We start from the raw sequence: 19,801 nt of genomic DNA on the forward strand, positions 1-19,801 counted from the left end.
TTCCTGTCTCACAGAGCATGTTACCACATGTCCTCTTCTTCGCCTTAGGGGTAGGATTAGGGTGTAGGGGGGTGTTTACTGCAGCCTGACTAGCAGGGGTGCCAACTTGACAACTTTTTCACTAGAATTAGATACTTTTTAGACCCTCCTAACGACTTTATTTCTAAAAAGTGACTAGCGGCAAATTTAGCGACTGCAGACGATCAGGGGAAAAGCGAGATATATTGTAATTGTAATTGTAAGTGAGTGATCACAGTCCTTGGCTCTTCGGTCACTAAGCTTTATGCAAATTGTACGATCACTAGTATGCAAATGAGCATATGATGTCGTCTGGCGACTTTTAGCGACTCTTGGAGCTAGTGCTAGCTGATTTTATTGGAAAGAAGTTGACAATACTGTGACTAGCTAAGTCAAAATTTCTCACAAAAAAATCAGGGGCTCAAAAAAGAAAATGAAAGGAGCAGAGAGGCAATGGCCAAATATCTGGACAAAAAAAAGTAAAGGTATGACAGGCGAAGCTGAACGTGGCAAAGGTGAGGAACTAGGCAGACTAGCCAATAAAACCCACTGTAGTTATAAAGTTAGAGTAAAGATACTGGTATTATATGAAACCAGACGACCTAAGGCATCCATTGGTACTGACCATGTCATGATATCTTGTCTGGAGGGGATAAATACCAATCCAGATTTAGGACAACATTTTGATGAGGGTACAAATGGCATTGCCATTTTTCAAAAATGGTGTTGAATATTTTTGCATTCCCGGGGTCCCTAAACTGTCTCGGCAGTGAATAAATTGGGTGGTGATGGTGGTGCTGGAGTGGACCAAATGTATTGCCTAAAGGCCATGATGTACTTACAAACAAAGACAAATTTACTTTAGAAACTAATTTACAAACTGATGGGTGCATATAGCTCCAGGAATATTTTCTCCAGCTTTGTATTGTTCTTTTGCTGACAGGTTTATTACCGACAGACGGATAGTTCATACCAACCGACACATGGCTGAGCATAGCAAAAAGTCTACAGCCATGCTAGCGGCTCTGTGAGGCTGTACCTAGGCACAGAGGTGCTAGCAATGACAATGCTAGGATGTTGTTGTTGTGAAAGCATGTTTACTATGATCACCATCTTAGCTTGGCAGCACGAAACACAAAAAAAACTGTGTGAGAGATGCACACAGAGGCAATACATTGAAAAAGAAATTGACGGCCCTCAAGTCAACACAGTCATGCTGCATTATATGTCAGGTGCATATAATCAGGAATTACAGGCACGTTTATTAGTCTGTTGTCTCTTCCAGTTTGACAGAAATGCACCTTGGAGGCTGATACACCTTGTTCTGTCTGCAAACATATCCTTTTTGTTTGAGCGTGCCACGTGATACATGAATACACAGAAAGCATGCTCTCATCCCCTACCAATGCACACACTGAGCAATTCCCAAAGACCTATTTAACATGTGTAATGCAGCACAAACCGACAGCACACAAAGGATAAACTTCTGCCCTTTTTTCTGTTCCCGTAAATTCATCTTTCCATCTTTCTATTATTAGAGCCAGAGGACCTGGAATCGTCTGAGAGCATCTATCATCTCTGTGTGCTGAGATGCAGAGATGTCTGGAGAGAGGCTAAAGCACTGCCCCAGTGCGTGGATCTGATTTCTTTTCATAGGAAAGGACAATAAATATACAGCAATTTATCTCGGTTTCATCAGTGACAATGAAACCATGAAATCATTAGAGGACACAGGTTTGATCAATGCAGCAGCCGGTATGGCCCATTGAATTGTCGTTGAGCTGTAAACGGATATCTCCTTGTACGTCGTAAGAGTCCGTAAAAATGTGAAAAATATCGTGCATCCAGAACTTTGGAGGGGAGAACTTTCTTATCTTTCTCCATCGCAGTTTCACTTTCTGTCTTACGCACACACACACACCGCACGCACGCACGCATGCACGCACACACACACACACACACACACACACACACACACATACACACGTATACAGACACTCTCTCCACGTGCCTACACAACTTGATACAGTACACACACACACACACACACACACACAAACACACACACCCACGCGACGCACGCGAAGACGCACGCGACGCGACGCACGCGACACACGGACGCACGCTACCACACACTGCATGCACGCACACACACACACGTATACAGACACTCTCCAGAGTACACACGTGCCTACACAACTTGATACGGTACACACACACACACACACACACACACACACACACACACACACACACACACACTTACACTCCAGTACAACCCCACCTCTCCTACAATGTAGAAAAAAATAACATGCAAGTCATATTACACTGGGTACTCAGTTTCAAGCATCATACACACACACACACACACACACACACACATATATATATATATATATATATTTACATATGCACACACATGTGCCCCGGGTGCACACAGGCCTCTGTGTGGTTGTGGCCGTGTCCAGTATGGACACATAGAGGAAATTCTTCCCTCCCAATTTCCCGGGACTGAACTGGGAGTGACCTGGTTGGCAGACACACAGCCCCGATGGAAGGAATGTAACTCAACTCCCCCCTCCTCACCCTCATCACCCCCCTCATCCATCTATCCTGCAGTCTACTGGCCCAGCTGTGTGACGAAGAGAGACAAGAGAGAGAGTAACATATGGCACTGTAGGGTGAGAAGGATGCCTTGTATCTCCTACCAATTCATAAAACCCCTTATAATACTTTGGTGAATATTCTTCTTTTTTGGAGTCTGGCAAGTGTTCATTGTGTGAAAGATTCATCTCTGTTTGACATCTGGGCGTCACTGAAGCGCTAACAGCAAGTCCAATACATGTGTTTTATTTTTTCTTATGCAACTCAGAAATACTTCTAGTCCCACCAAAACAATAACCAAGAGTAACGGCAATTGCAACAGAAACAACTTTAAAAAGCTAAAACACAGACAGCAATAACAAAGGGCAAGAAAAGAAACTCCACAATAAGAACAGCGAAAACAAAAGCCACCACACAATCATTCATAACTCCCAACACCAATAAACAACAGTTGAAACAACAACAGAAATAGCATGTTAAGTTTAGCAATAAGCTCAAAACAAAGTTGACGTCAGCGGTACAGCCTAATGTTGCATTCACATCAAATGAATGTTATAAACCGTTTGACTTGATAATACAGCTCACATTAATGTCCAAGAGGTAATTATGATTGGAAATATAGTTTTAACAAGCTCTAAATGAGGTACCAATACCCTAATTTAAAGCTAACTTGGTAAATGGACATCATTTCTGCAGTAAGTGAATGCTATTCATGAAGTGTGTTACCCCCAAAATCCAACTAAAATGCCAATGCACCAGCTCTCTGAGCCTGCAATAGACACACATTCACAAAAAAACTTGTGTATGAATAAATAAATAAATAAATGTCTATATTTATTGACAATTGACATAAAATTAATTGTGCATGTGCATTTTTATATATATTATCAACGGATTGTTTAACATGACAGTTGTCCCTCGTAGTGACAAACCCACAAAGATGGTTACTGAGGTGATAACTTCTGTGTTTAAACTCTTAATAAATAATACTTAAATACTTTAAAAAAATATTAGTTAACATGCTCCCAAAAAACAATGAATTCAGGTTTAAATGCACATCTTTTTATGTGTCACAACAACAGATAATCATTGTGTGTTATCCATTTGTAACACAGGCAACCTTGAGGTGTCTAGTGGCATGAATGCCTTCCATTCGAGTCCTTCTCATCGTTACCTTTCTTCCCACATTACATGGATGCAGCATGAGTACCATGAGGCTGCCAAAATACAGCTGATTTGATTAAAGGCCCTGACACACCAAGGCATCCGTCGCCCTAGTTTTCGCGATGTGTCCTGCACCGTCGGCCTTCGTCTGCCTTTTTTTGGCCGATTCGGCTGCAACTGACATCTGATTGGCTGTTCAGCTTGAAAACGGTAATGAGGAAAGCAAGCAAACAACTGTGAGAGCGCACACAGAAGGCCTCTTTTTTTTTTTTTTTTTTTTTTTTTTTTTTTTTTAAAATTTTTTTTTTTTTTTAAAAACACATGGGTTCGAACGATTGGAATAACTATTTTTACATTATGTCCATAAGATGGCAAATGGATGTACAACGCTCAGTTAGTGGTGAAGGAGTTGGCTAAGGCTAACGCTAGCGATGCTAATGCTGAATATAAACTGATAGTTGTTGTTGGTATCCCCTCTTGTTGCACATGCTTGTTGGTTTAATAGTAATCTCTGGGAACTAATGAAAAAAAGAGATGCTTCTCTAAAAAGGTTTCTAAAATCGGGTTTAACTACTGATCATCTAATCTATAAAGGCCTGAGAAATAAAGTTACAATGCAGCTTAGAAAGGCTAAAGCATCCTTTTTTCTTGAAATCATTAGAGAAGCAAAAGGAAATAATAAACAACTATGGAAGACCATTGACAAAATAACTGGCAAGGAAAGGCTCAAGTGTGATAGCATACAGCTCAAAATAAATGATGATATTCAAAACGATAGCCTAGCTATTGCAACAGAATTTAATGATTATTTTTTGAATTCTGTGGAAATACTGGGTCAGAATTTTACTAAAAAAACATTGAATTATTCCCTAGTCTGTGATGGTGCTGATTTTATTATGACTCCCACAAACGATATAAAGGTTAGTAAAATACTCTCAACACTGAATAATAGTAAAGCAAAGGACATTTATGGTCTTGATACTGCTTTCTTAAAAACTCATAAAGAATCTTTGACCATCCCTTTAACTAAAGTATTAAATAAATCTATTAATGAAAGCACCTTTCCAAGTGTCTTAAAGCTTGCTATTGTGACCCCGGTGTATAAATCTGGTGACAAACAAGAGGTTAGCAATTACCGACCTATTAGCATCCTTCCGGTCATCTCAAAGGGCATTGAAAAGGTTGTAGCACAACAACTAATTGCTCACCTTGACTCTAAGGCCTTTTTACACCCTATGCAATTTGGATTCAGGAAAAAACACTAAACTGAAACAGCGTGCTGCTACTTCCTTGAACAAATTAAAACAAATTTAGATCAGGGTGGAGTGGTGGGAGCAGTTTTTCTTGATTTAAGCAAGGCTTTTGATATGGTTAATCATGAGATACTAATAAGCAAATTGGCAAACTACAATCTTTCAATAAGCACACAAAACTGGTTCAAATCTTACCTGAGTGGACGACATCAGTGCGTGCGGATGAACAATACATTATCCCCACTGAAAAGATGTACCATGGGGGTCCCGCAAGGGTCAATCTTAGGACCGCTTCTTTTTAGTATATATATAAATTACCTTCCACTAGTATGTAATGATATTGATTTAATAATGTATGCAGATGATACTGTGCTGTACACTCATGAGAAAAATGCCACAGAGGTTGCATTAAAATTAACGAATGTTATGCATAAGGTTGTTGATTGGTTACATAACTCATGTCTTACTTTGAATACTGAAAAGACGGTAACCATGTTTTTTAAAAATAGATGCAAACTTAAGGAATGTCCTGAGGTCTTAGTAAATGGGCATACAATAAAATTTTTTGATGAATTCAAATATTTGGGTGTCACCCTGGACCCAACTCTTACCTTTAAAAAACATGTTAAAAAACTGAGTAGTACACTGAAATTTAACCTTATAAATTTCAGACATATAAGAAACTCTCTTACCATTGAGGCATCAAATACCTACTTAAGTGCAATGATTGTTCCACACTTTTTGTATTGTATGACAAGTTGGTCTCAAGCAGATAAGACAGCCTTAAGACCACTTGAATCATTATATAAAACAGCCCTTAAGATCCATGATAAAAAAACACGTCAATATCACCACTGCAAAATAATCACTAAGTATAATATTTTAAATTTTGAAAATTTGATAATGCATTCGAATGTTTGCTTACTTACTTACTCCTCCTCTAAAAAAATGTATTACGCACAACTCAGAAAAAAAAGAGCTACTCGGTCAGCCGCTAGAGGAGAGTGCAATATTCCCAATCGCAAAACTTAATTTGGGAAAACATCCTTTTCTTTTGTGGCCATAAGTCAGTGGAATACTCTCCCCACACATCTCATTATGTGTACAAATTCTCAAACCTTTTTGAGTTTGACAAAAGCATGGTTACTGTCACAACAAAATTGCACACATTTATGAGGTGTGTGTGTGCCTCAGCCTCAGCGGGCCAATGGAAAGTGTGTGTGTGTGTGTGTGTGTGTTTGTGTGTGTGTGTGTGTGTGTGTGTGTGTGTGTGTGTGTGTGTATGTGTGTGTGTGTGTGTGTGTGTTGGGAGATATAAGGATTTTGAGTGCATAGCTTTGTTGGTGTGGGGTGGGCGGGGGGTTGGTTTTAGGAAGGGGGAACAATTGTTGTTGTAAAATTGTATATTTTAATGTTTTGTATTTCACTTGCATGGCATTTTTATTGTGTTAATGACCTGTTAAGGGACTACGGGCGGAAAATAGCACTTGTGCTACAACCTGGCACAATGCATCTCTCCTTGTTTTTTTACAAGGTTAATGTTAACTTGTGCATTGTTCCTGTTTTAAATAAAATGAATCTGGACATACGTTACAACCAAACGTTAGCGATTGGTTATGGCAGATCCAGAGTGGCTCTGGGCAGATCCAATAGTTTTAAACTTCAACAGAGTACCCGCCTTCAAGGAAGTTAACACTTGTCAATGGAGAGTGGCCAGACTCTCTGTACAAATGAAATGTACCAGAGTCTGGTAGGACCAGGCTACATCACTAGTAGGATCTGTTTGGTTCTGCCACTGCTGATTCAGGCAAACGCTGTTTTTAAATATTTTTTGGGGCATTTTTAGGCCTTTATTTTCACAGGACAGATGAAGACGTGAAAAAAAAATGACATGCAGCAAAGGGCCGTAGGTTGGAATTGAACCTGCGGCCGCTGCATCAACATGTAAATCTCTACATATGTGGACTTGCTCTACCAACTGAGCTAAAACTCCAATGGGTTAACACAGTTTAGTTGTGGGTATCATAGCATCGTTTGTATCCGCTTTCCATTATTGAATGATGAATACATAACCGCAGGTGGTACGTGGTAGTTGGCCATCGGCTTTAGTCTTTGCGGTTTGTTCAAGTGCAAATTTTTGGCAAAGGCAAAGGCGACGTGAGGCGATGGCACAATGCACCTGCGTCCCCAGTACTTCTTGGCCGTCTGCTTGGTGTGTCAGGGCCTTAAAACATTCATGTAACAACATGGCCTTCATGTGTCTGGCGCCACCCTTAGGCCAAACTTTACATGTATTGCCTCTCAAGTAGAATCTAAGAATGGCAAAGTTGTATCTCAGTTTTGTTTTCTGATCATTACAGCCTCATTAGTGTGGGTTTTTCAGTACTTTCAGTTTTGTTCTTTGAAATTTTTGAATTGTCTCTACTTTCCATTTTATTCAGACTTATTTATAGTTTGTTACACTTGCACAGTACATAATGGTTTCTGCGGCAAAGCAGGTCTGCCGTCAGGGGAGGGTCAAAGGGAACAGATGACCGCTGCCCAAAGGCCCAAGGGGGGTGGCCCATGCAAAAGTCTATGGTGCTGGAGGGTGCGGATGATGGGCCCAATTTGGAAAATGTCCCCCTGTCCGTAATTCCTGACTCGTCTCTCTGACCACAGGGTCAATCTGCAGGGGGAAGTGGGAACCATTGCGCCCATTATGACTCAGCAGATGGTGCGGTATGCAACACCACCCTATCAGTGCCCATGTGCCTGCACTGCAGCAGTATTCTGTGTTCTCTAATGACATTTTACTCATCTAGGCCGTCATATCACCCTGTGCTGTGGGGATCTCATCTTTCCCAGCTACAGATATAAAGCCAAGAATGCTAAGGTTTGAACTGGACAGTTTGTCCTGGCCACTGCAAAGACATCATATTCAGCAAGTTACACAATGCAGCTGTGAACCTTGAACAACCTCAAATATTGTAAAAATGAAGTACTTTTTGGACTGTAGCTTTAAATGTAATCTTATGAATGTTGTTACTGTTTCTGTTGTACTTCCATGAAAATGTCAGCTTTATTGTAGAGTGATTGAGATAATGGTGGCGTGTGGCAGCCTGCCCTGCGTGAGGTTTTCGAGGTTCAGCTGTTTGGCAGGGAGGGCCGGTGGATTTGCAGAGCTGTTGTCTGGATGCCTCCTCCTGCTCCAGACTCCCTTGGTGGTGTCCTCTTTCCCCCCCGACAGCGTTTTACTGGTTCTTGAGCCTCTTGTGGTCCTCAAAGGCACTCCCCAAACTCAATCTTGATACTTTGCCCCCACCTGCTTACCCACCTCTGCCCTATCTGCTGCAAGAGTGGAGGAAATGGCCTGAAGGAGACAGAGAGTGGCATGGTATAATTATCTTCTTTTTACATCTCTCTCCACACCTTGTCTTCCTCATAACACATCCCATAATAACACCTCTATGGCTCAACTTTTGCAACTTAAACAGGGTCAGTATACTTAACACGGGCATCAACTCACTGCACTCTATGGTATGGCAAAGATGGTGTATAATTTACCACCGCAAAATCTGCTTATATCAAATTATCCACAGACAAATTAAAGCAATGACTGATTGCCAGGATATTATTACTTAGTTGCTGTTATTTTGTTTTCATTTGCTTTAGCTACGGTTGCAACACCTTTCATGCTTTCCTTACCACTCAAGATTCTTAGTCATTTTTGAAACAAAGAGCCCTTGATTTCAGATTTAGGTCATTATTAAGCGGACACCCCCGGGGCTAAAATATAAAGCCAACGTGATAGCGCCACAAACTGCAGTTCTTCGAATGGCCACTTGAGGCTGGCTCCAATAGCAAGTCCATACCAAGGGGGTAAGCTTCGCTTCAGAACTCGAGCCATCTATGGCGCCATTTTGTTGCTACCTGGCCATCACCTCCTGTTAGCATTCCGCTGACCGCCATTTTTTTTTACGTCACTTGACCGCGAATAACTTTACATCTGAAGCGTTTAAAGACTCTATTTTTCCATTGTTTATTTCTAAAGAAACACGACAATGTATAAAAGGCTCCATTACCTTGTACCTCACGTTATGGCTCCGTAGCAGACGCTTTTGTAAAAATAGGCTAACGATTGTATCATAACCAAGTGACTTACTGTCGCACAGTAGAGGAATTACCGTATAGTACAGGAGAAGCTCGCAGGCAGTTTCGACTTACGTGAGCTGTTTAGGTTTAATTACTAATGTTAACTAGCATGTTAGTTAGCAATAATTAGCCTGTGCTTATGTTATCTCCTTACATATACCTACACTCTCCATCTCTGTAAGATTGGGAATGATTGAGATTTCTCTTGGCACAGCTACCAGAAGACTTACAACTTTCAGACACGTTGCTCACGTCACATTTACGTTGTCTCTGTCAGTTGGAGGCTGCGCAGTAAAGCTGGCCATCACCGGAAAAGTGCTTCTAATAGCCTTCACTGGTCTCCGTCCAGAGCAATGGGGTCTATTGGTCCATTTTATATATGTCAATGGTCCATACCCATAGACCACCATGTTAAAATGGCCAACTTTACAGCTGAAATAAACATGTTTACAGCCTGGTAGGATAGGAGAACAAATGCTCTGACTTGTTTGCATTTTTTAAAACTAATCACAATTATTTTTGGCGGCACTTAGCTCAGGACACAGTGACAGTGTCTCTGCAAAATTGTCTCGGGAAGGAACTTGATTAGGTGGAACATTTGCGCTTGAAAGGCGAGCTCTGGAATGGCTAGAAAGAAAACACTCTATAGAATATTAAGTGAAGTTAACATACTACATTAGCTATTTAAATTAGCTGGTTACATGGTAAAATGTAATTTGCTCTTACCAGTGCGTCCACAGCAATCCCACCAATCGGTCCCAAAAAGGTTGGCATTTGGAGGATAGCTCTCCATCGTTGCCAACCAATCTTTATGGTGATCTGTATAAGATAGAGAACTCGCCAGTGTCCAGCAGCAATTCTTTCCGTCCGTGCCTCTATCCTGCCCGGCATAATAAGCTGCAGCTACCACCCCCAAAGGCGATCGGCCATGCATGGAAAATAAAACGTTCCCATAACCAGAGGGCAAACATGCTAGCAAATCCCAGTTAGATAGTAAATGATGTAAACATATTCTTTGTAAATCTTTACTATCATTCACCGAAATAACCAAGCAGGCCTGCCTTATTGCACAATTAAAATTTCCTTTAAAACTTGCCATTTTCAGTGTATGACTCGGAGGCTGTTGTTGTTTGGTGGTGGTGGTAGTGTTTTCCGTAGCAAAGGGATTTTGAGAATGGTAACGCACAGATCGCAATGGGAGGGGCAAACCCTGACCTCCGGTGCACCATGCAGCGGAGGTTTTTATCCTGGAAATGTATTTCCCTTGCGCCAGACCACAGCTAACATAAACTGTAGGCTTCATTCGGCCTGCCTCAGCTCCATCCACGCTCCGCCTCTTTAGTGAGGGTGGCTGAGCTATAGTTGGACCCACGGGAGGATTTAGCAAACGATCAATTGGACAAAGTTCACAAAACTAGCAGCTAAAGTAATCCATAAAAAAATACAAAACCGATCTTTTTTTTAAATGTCCTTTAAGGTATTACTTACAAGATAATTTTGGACTCACCGCATCCCAAATAACATTCCTTCACAACCCGCTGGTTGATGATGTCTTTTTCACTTGTGCAACCTGGTTTATGTGCATCTATTTGCATTGATTGTTAAGCACTTCCTCTTGTGCAACAACTTGCGTTTCATAGGTGGGGTGTGTCAACATCTTATTGTTTGTAACCATGGTGACTGCAGCTGGTATAAAAAAAAATGTCTGTACTATACTCTCGCCGTTATATCATGGTGATCTGTGCTAAGCCCCCGCTCTGACCCCCAGCACGCTACACTAACCTCACGGAGCAGATGCCTGTTCGTCACCAGCCGGTCATACACTGTAAGCCCACACACACACACACACACACACACACACACACACACACACACACACACACACACACACACACACACACACACACACACACACATACTTATACAGACATGCATGCTTCCTGACTTAACCCACATGTAGACTATATTTTAACTCATATGTGCTCTCTGATCAGCACTTGCATTCACACTGCATGGCCTCTAGGCTGGTATAGGATTTCTACTGCTATTACAGTGCATTTTATAGTCTAGTCTGCCGGCTATTCTTAGCACTGCTATAAGTGAAAACATGGGGAGTAACGCTGGAAGGTTTTTAAAGGCTTTCTGTATGCTGCACACTTCAACAAATCATCAACTTAAATATCTGATGCACCAAGAGAGAAATATTCTAACATTGTCTTATTCTCTTTCCGCTTGTTTTTGTCAAAGACCCTTAGGGTTTGCAGCTTTTCACCTAAGTAATTCCAAGTCAAAAGCAGATATAACTTTGTTTTTAACAATGCATAATAGCCTCCTCCACTGGCATTATAGTACTAGAAGCTGTATCTCTCAAACTACATCACTAACATTAAACCACAATTAAAAACACCAAGTTGTCGGCATCCAGGATGCGAAAAGTGGTGGAAGAAAGGAGGTCTGAAGGGAATTAGCCATATCCAAGTTGGGACGCACAGGGGGAAACCCAGAAATAAAAACAAAAAGCAAAGAGCGCCCATTAATGCCATTTTTCTGACCCTGTATCAAAACTGACTGCAAACCATGCCTATTTTCTTTTATTTTTTTTACACTGTAACTTTTACTCTGCCAAAGGAGAATCATATAAAACTGAATGAGCTGGATAGCTTCTAGCTATTTGGACTCAACTTGACTCATAATGTGACCACCCATTATGTGCTGCTTTGGTATCAGTCAACAGTATACACAGTTCACCTAAGTTGAACTCGACATTAAAGCAAAGCTACAGTTCCCTCCACATGATTGAACCTGGTGTGAGCATATTGCTGTTATGAATACAGGTATGATGGGTGCTATTTATAATCTGCTGTCCCCATGTTACCCTGCAGCTACTGCTACTCTGTATGATGTTCACATTGCTGAAAAAAAGTACCACAAGTTGTCATTGTCATACTTAGCGGTGTAATTCTTTGTTCAGATGTTTTCTAAATGATCATTTTTCACGCCTTAGACTGTATTTTATTTCAGCAAATTATATGTATCTTTTGTTTTAAAAAAGGGTTTTGTGCTAACATATATTAGCAAACAGTTGCCTAAAATGCATCCAGCAGGCACAGAGCAACATTAGCATTCATTAGGAGTCGTGTTTGTGTACACCTGATGAATATTGTTCGATAGTAACTGCATAAGGCACAAATTAAATCTTCCAGCCAGGAAATGGGAGCTTCAACTCTTTACTTCATTTACCGCTCGTACAGTTAGAACTATTGTGTATCCCATTGTCTCCTGCTCATTACGTCATCAGTATGTGACAAATAAATCTAATATTGACGCTCCTTTTGGCTCTGTATGGTACTCCAGTAGCTCTTGTGAGAAATATCTCTCTTTGGCTGCTAAATGCTTCACTACAGTATGTTCACCAGCTAGTTGCTAACTTTGTCTGTCTGCTGGGCACTGGTACACTGTCAGTTAATAGCTGAAAGCAGCTGCCTGTTGCTGCTGCTGGGAAAAAGGCTGATGAGAACACTGAGCGTAAACCAAAACAGAAAAGTTGCGGGAAGCAAAATCAAAACAAGGTGCTGAAAGACGCTTCAATGCTCGGTAGAGCTGAGGCAAACTGCTGGGTTGGGTGATAATGCTCTCTGAAGTTATCATGTGAACAACACCCTTCACATTACACATAGTTCTTTGACCCATTCTAAATTTGAACGTATTGACTAGTAGGCCTGTTCCAATTATTACATAACTGTCTAATCACTTTTTTCTTTTTTACTTAATCGCCGTTTCTTTGTTTAACCGCAATCAATTGCTAACATTAGCTAAGGCCCTGGGGCATGACTAATGATGGTTATTAGCAAAAGATAAGCCAAATTGTAATTATATTAGTGATTATTGGTGCTTTGTTTTGTTTTTTGATGAGGATAAATGTTCTATTGTCAGTTTTATGTTCACTTAAAAAAAAAAATACAATGTTTTCTAATATTAAAGAGGCGTGGTACGCTGTGTAGCCTACTGGTGCTATTGGGTCACATAACAATGATATGACCAAAAGATGTGTGTCTGTGTCTGAAAGTGATACACCTAAATAAATATTTTGCAATTTGTCTAAAATAGGCAATTAATTGCACAGCAAAATTTGGAATTGTTACAGCTATTGATTAGTGCAGCTTTAAAAAAAAAAGTTTCTATAATCTTTATTTAATTAATTCTCTGCAGTTTGATACACGGTGTTTAAATGTGTTGGACTTTAATTGTTGTATCTTATCACCCTCTACCTCACAGCAGCAGATTGCAATCTAAAGTACACATGAGTTCCCTGACCTAATCCTAGTGTTAACATGCACACAATAACAGACATATGAGCATGCCTATACGTCTATCTGCAGCCCGTCTGTCCTGTCTCGTGGCACAACTTCCCCGAGTTTGTGGAGGTTTCTCATGGGGCCAGCAGCAGCCTCACCCCAACAGCTGGAACGAGGACAGAAGCACACAGCTGGAAGGGAGAGAGAGGCGGGTGTCAATGCAGCTTAACACTGCTAACACCAACAGCAGAGAGACAGGGAGAAGGGCTAGAAAACATACAGTACAGTACACAGGTTGAGTAGCTAAAATGCACCGCTAATGCCCCATGCGACTGAGCGTGCACTTTTAACAGCAGATTTAAGAGCACATTACGAGTGATTCAGAATAGTTATGGCATAAAAAGCCTCAGTGTATGCGAGAGTGTGTGTGTGTGAACGGGAACAATGAGGCCATTTATGAGGTGAATACCGCAGCCTTTAACAAGGGCCCTTAACATGTGAACCATGTGACCGGTTTGAGCTCAGAAAATGTCTTGAGAGCCCCAGCCCTCTTTATACACCCCTACACCCAAAAAAATAAATTAAAAAGTACAGTTAATACAATCCTGCATTTTTTTTTTTACTGCAAAATATTCTTTCCTGAAATCAAGTTATTAACCTTAAATGACTGTTTTCAATGACAAATGGCCAATTTAATAATCCATGAAAAATTCTTTCATAAAATGACATCAGGTCTACATGTAATGCTAGCGCAAACAGGGATTAAGTATGTGTGAAGGAGTGGGAGCAGCCCCGACCTCTGACCTATAGAGTACGCGCCAGGCCGCCTTTGCCCCATTGAGGCTGTGATGTCACCCTGAGTACAGAACAGGCAGTTCTGGAAAAGAAACCCTGAAATAAGAAGTGATGAACACGGTCCAGCAGAATAATTATATGAGAGAGGTAGTGAATCAGGAAATAGCTTTTGGTTTGGGAAACTCAAGAGTTTGAGGGAGCGCTGCCATGTGCTAAATGAAAACAGGATTTAAAAAAAATATATACATATTTGAAAGAGAGGAGAGCGAGAAAACACAAAACAAGCCAAATTGTGTTTTTTTTTTCTTTTTGCAGAGGGGTGGCAGGGTATCCAGTGGTCAGCAAGGAGAATATCCCTCAACCTCCCCTCCCTGATCCCCCCTTCCTTCTCTTCCTATAACTTTTCTCTACTTTCCATCAACCTCTCCTGCCCTCCTCCTCCTCCTCCTCCTCCTCCTCCTTTGAGTCCTTTCCTTTGCTTTCTCATTCTTTGTTGGCTGGCAGGCTCTCGCCTCTTTCCTCACACGTTTTAATGGGTATCTTCCCAATCACATTTTTATTGCAGGAAATTTCAGCACACCACATTGCGTGAGCTGAAGGAGTGCTCCATTCTTAGCTCGGCACTGCTGAGTGCCAGGGTGTGTTGAGCTTGCCAGTGTGTATGCATGTGTGTGAGTGGGGTTAGGAAAGGGGGAGGTGAATTGGAGTGACGTTAGTGTCAGTTTGATGCCAACATTACAGCCCTCAATGCCCCCCCCCCTCCTCTCTTGGTAACAATAGTGAAGTCAGGGAAGGAGAAGGCGTACGTCTTTGCGAAAAGACGCCCCCCCCCTCCAAAAAAAATTAAATGTTGTCCTTTCTGAGTCAGTGCACTGTGGCATAACTTGACAGGAACTCTCTGAGTCAGTGCACTGTGGCATAACTTCACAGTAATTTTACTCCAAAAAAACCCCCACCCATCACCAACACCCAACCTTTGACTCCATTTGTGGGAGCTTTAACTCCTCACCTCACTCTCTCCTCACTTTATTTTTTTTTCCCCCACTGGCACCCACCTGGGTTTTTCTCTGAAAAGAAGGCCGTGGTTTTGGGCCTGCGGTTTAATTGAAATAATATTTGCTGTACTCCGCTGCCTCCCTGGCTCTATTCTCCCTTAACAACGGGCATTATTTTTAGCCTACGCGCCGAGTTCTGTCATTTCCTGTTGCAGGGCTCGCTGTGCTTTTCGACCACAAGCAGACTCTTTGCTTCCACTATCACACCATTTCTCACACACCCAAACGCAGCCGGTCCCTAGTGAACTGTCTGTCTTCGCACCACGCACAGAGATAAAGACACGTAAGACACTTGGGCTGTGATTCAGCACTCTGCATTTCATTTGGGAGTGACACCTAAAATTGTCTTGTCAAACAAGCGAAAAAAGCTGGTGAAAGAATTTCAAATGCTCCTGATGTAAATCAGCAATTCAGTCAACAAAGCAACACTGTCTTAATAAAGAATTTGACTGTGCTCTTCAAAGACTACAAACAATCCATTTAAAAAAACAAAATCTCAGTTAAAGCTGCAAGCAGCGTTGAACGGGCCCTCGCCCCTCCCAGCACGTCGGGAGTACTGGCGAGACGCCTGGGGAATTTACTTCAAACATTGCGCACCTCCTCAGCGGAGCACCAGGAACAGCAGTGCAGAGTTTCCTCTGATTCAGAATTACTGTTGGCGAGATACGCAACACTTCCTGTTTTGACTGCCACGTACGTTTATCTGTGTTTTTTGCCCCCAACGGTGCCTTCCAGGCAGCGCTGCCTGGAAGGCACCGTTGGGAGGCACTGGTTATGGTTAGGGTTAGGGTTAAGGTTAGGGTTAGGTGCCTTGAAGGCAGCGGTCACAGCGCTGCCTGGAAGGAGCAGTTGGGGGCAAAAAACACCATCAAGCGCCACGTACAGGAAGTCGGTCCTCTATAACTTGCGCATTTTTCCAACTATCAAAATTCTTTCGATATCTTTTTGTCATGAGGGTCCACCAAGGATACGTGCAAATTTCGGTGCAGATGGGACTCACGCTCTAGGAGGAGTTGTAAAAGGTAGGCTTCGCATATACAGCGATTTTACAAATTAATTTTAAAAAATCTAAACAGCGCCATCTAAAGGCCGATTGACGCCAAATTCGGCACAGACACACCGCTAACAAGCAAATCAAATAATGTCATGTCATTTTAGAATCAATTTAATTGTTGCACAGAAATCTATCTTGACACTGGTACAGTGACATCAATTATTGTACAAAATTCGGACCTAGGTGGTACAAAGACATGAGGACCTCACATGCAGTGCAAAGAGACAAAGTTTGGACAGTAGACTATACAGATCCCTCCACAAATATACATTCAACAGGCAGCAGAATGGCTGTGTGCATTCAAGCAGCGTGGCTCACAGCATGGCTGCAGCTGCAGAGCGAAGTGTAGTGACTGACCTGATCCATCAGATCATCAGGGACTGAATACAATGGAGTCAAATACATGGTGCGTGTTGGTAAATCCACATGTATGTAAAGGGATACATCTGAAGTATACTCAACAATCCATGAGGGAACACTCTGAAGAGAGCAAGGGCATCTTAGCTTATGTTTATTCAAATACATTTCCCATACACTCCAACTCATACCGGGACTTCATCTACTGTATATGTCAAAAGGATAAACATATGGTTGGTAGAATAAGTAATATGTAGTTAGCAATGAACAAATACAGAAACTCAAACTTAAAATCCAGGGGAATGAAGAGCAAACTGGTTACACTGCAGATTGATATGTGATTACAAAGTAAAGCACAACTGAAAGCTTAGGACCAAAGATGGAGAAAAAATACAACGTTATAACATGAGAATTAAACGTAAACTTTATTTATATAGCGCTTTTAGTACAAATTTGCAATACAAGGTGCTTAACAATACAACAATGCAATGAAAATACAACAATACAAGGAAAATACAGCAATACAATGACAATATAAAATAGATTAATATTAAGAGACTGATTATTCAAAAAGGTACGTTTTAAGGTATTTACAGATTGCGACGCCCTCAGGCTATTCTAAAGGCCGGGATCCATAGACAGGTATTCAGACGCTTGTCCATTAAATGATTTGAAAACTAATTTTAAAAAAATCTATTCTAAAACTGGCAGTCAATGAAGGGACTTTAGGACGGGTGAGATGTGTGCTCTCCTTCTGGTCTTGGTCAGTACATGTGCTGAAGCATTCTGAATGATCTGTAGTTTATTTATAACTTTCTTAGGTAGATCAGAAAGGAGAGCATTGCATTAATCAAGCCTTTGAGTGATGTAAGCATGAATGAGCCTTTCAGTATCTGCCTGGGGAAGAAACGTCTGCACTTTACCTATATTTCTAAGGTGATAAAAGGTTTTATTTCTGATGTGAGATTCCAAATTCAAATCAGGATCTAGAAGCACGCCAACATTCTTGGCTAGGGGCTTGGCATATTGGGCCAAGGATTTTAAGTTATTTCACAGTATCTCTCTCTGGGCTTTTGCTTAGATAAAACCTCTGTCTTACCTTTGATCAATTGCAAAAAGTTGTGACATCCAAAAGTTTAGTAAGTGGGAAGATGTCATTGGGTGATAAAGAGATTTACAGTTGTGTATTATCGGCAGAGCTATGAAAATGAATTCTGTGATCGCTGATTGTATTTCCCAGTGGCAGCATATGAAGCCTAAACAACAAAGGTCCAAGAATTGAACCTTGAGGAACCCCCCACATGTTATGTTAGTGTTAGCTTAGGAGTGCTCACTAAAGGGAGACAAAAAAGTCTTTATCAGACAGACAAGTCCTAAACCAATCTGCTAGAGAGGCCAACACCACCGAACCATCTCAATAATGTTGGGGAAAAAAATATTCTGCTTCTTCTTCTTTTTCTTCTTCCTCTTCTGTTATATTTCCAGCAGATTGGACACTTGACAGCATTTGGAACCAAAAACGTATATTCTGATTGAATGCTTTGGGACATCTTATCAGATTACTTTATTTAGCGTCCATGTAAACAGTTTGAAGGTAAAACTGAACGTGAACACGCCTGTAATTATCTTGCATTGCACAGGATAACTGTTTGTGTGCACAATTAAGGTAAGTATGTGTAAGTAAGTGTGTAAACTGTGATGGATGTTTAAAATGGACAGTTTGGGTAATAACTTTATTGTTTGCAAATATAGCCAAACAGGCTAATTTGGGGCTTTGTTTAAAGGATAAGGCTGGTGATATTTTTTTTACTGTCAACAAATCCTATGAAAAGACCTAAACCAATGACGTGTTAGTCCATGTCCCAATACTTTCCAACTTTCCCAGGCTGTTCATGACTCTCAGTCCCCATTCATTCCTACTGAAGACGCAAATCTTTAAAAACACAAAACAAATTAGTTTCATGTTTAAAAAAGGCTAAATAATTTCTGAAAACAGCTGGTCACGGTAGTTTTTAGCAAATGTTACTCAAAAAGGAGTAAATAGAGCATTTGTTGGGGACTATTTTCAGCTGTGTATTAATACACATTTGGTTATCTAGTGATCTTTTGGGGCAGCAAGACAGTGAATGTGGGATTAACTCAAAATAAAATTGTGTGTGTGTGTGTGTGTGTGTGTGTTCATGGTAATAAAGGAACATGTCATCCAGTGCAACAATGTGGATCACTGATCACTGCTGTTTTTGAACAACAATGGAGCTCTATAGCACAGAAGAATAAGATATATCAGGCTTTGGACACAGGCAATACTAATAGGATACATTCATTAACTATTGATAATAATACGAATTTCGAATATCACTTATCCCTTAAAATTTGTATGATCAGCTGACCATTGGACTTCTCTTTATCGATGTTGACGTGTTCCCAAATCTCTGTAATTCGTGTAATTTGGTGAGTACCAAGTAATAATAATAGCATTATATAAACAATGGCCAAAACTACAACAAGAACCGAGCTGCAATAACCCAATGTGATTCATCATTATCCCTTAAAGCTTCAGAGAAATAGCATGAAGTCTGCTGACCCTTTGCTGACAGTATCGAACAAAGCAAAGGCTTGAGTCAGATAACGTGTTGTAATTGAATAGATAGAAAACGTATGACGAATGATGAGGTCACAGGTTCAGATGCGCAGATGCCCTTGAGCAAGTTACCCAAAAAGCAGCAGCTCCAGTGGAGTTGCTCAATGACCTGTGGTTGATTTGGGCAACTCCCATGCAGGATGTGAAGCCGAGCCTTGCTGAGAAAAGAACAGGGAGCTCCAAGAACCTTTTCTACGGGAACTAAGATTACAAGAAACTGCAGCTAAAATTACTCAAATTTCCACTGAAGCCGAAACTATTGCCATGCTTGATAATAAAGGTTCTGTCTAAAACAAAAGTTCAGAACGTGGTCTACAGTGTGGATTCAAAGAGCAAATATTCCCTAAAAGTAGCACGAAACTGCAGTTAGACACAGCGCTTGACTTAATGTAATGTAAACATTCCTTTACAACATCCCTTCAACATGTATG

This window comes from Perca fluviatilis, chromosome 19 (genome assembly GCF_010015445.1).
Source record: "Perca fluviatilis chromosome 19, GENO_Pfluv_1.0, whole genome shotgun sequence".
Lineage (NCBI taxonomy): Eukaryota > Metazoa > Chordata > Actinopteri > Perciformes > Percidae > Perca > Perca fluviatilis.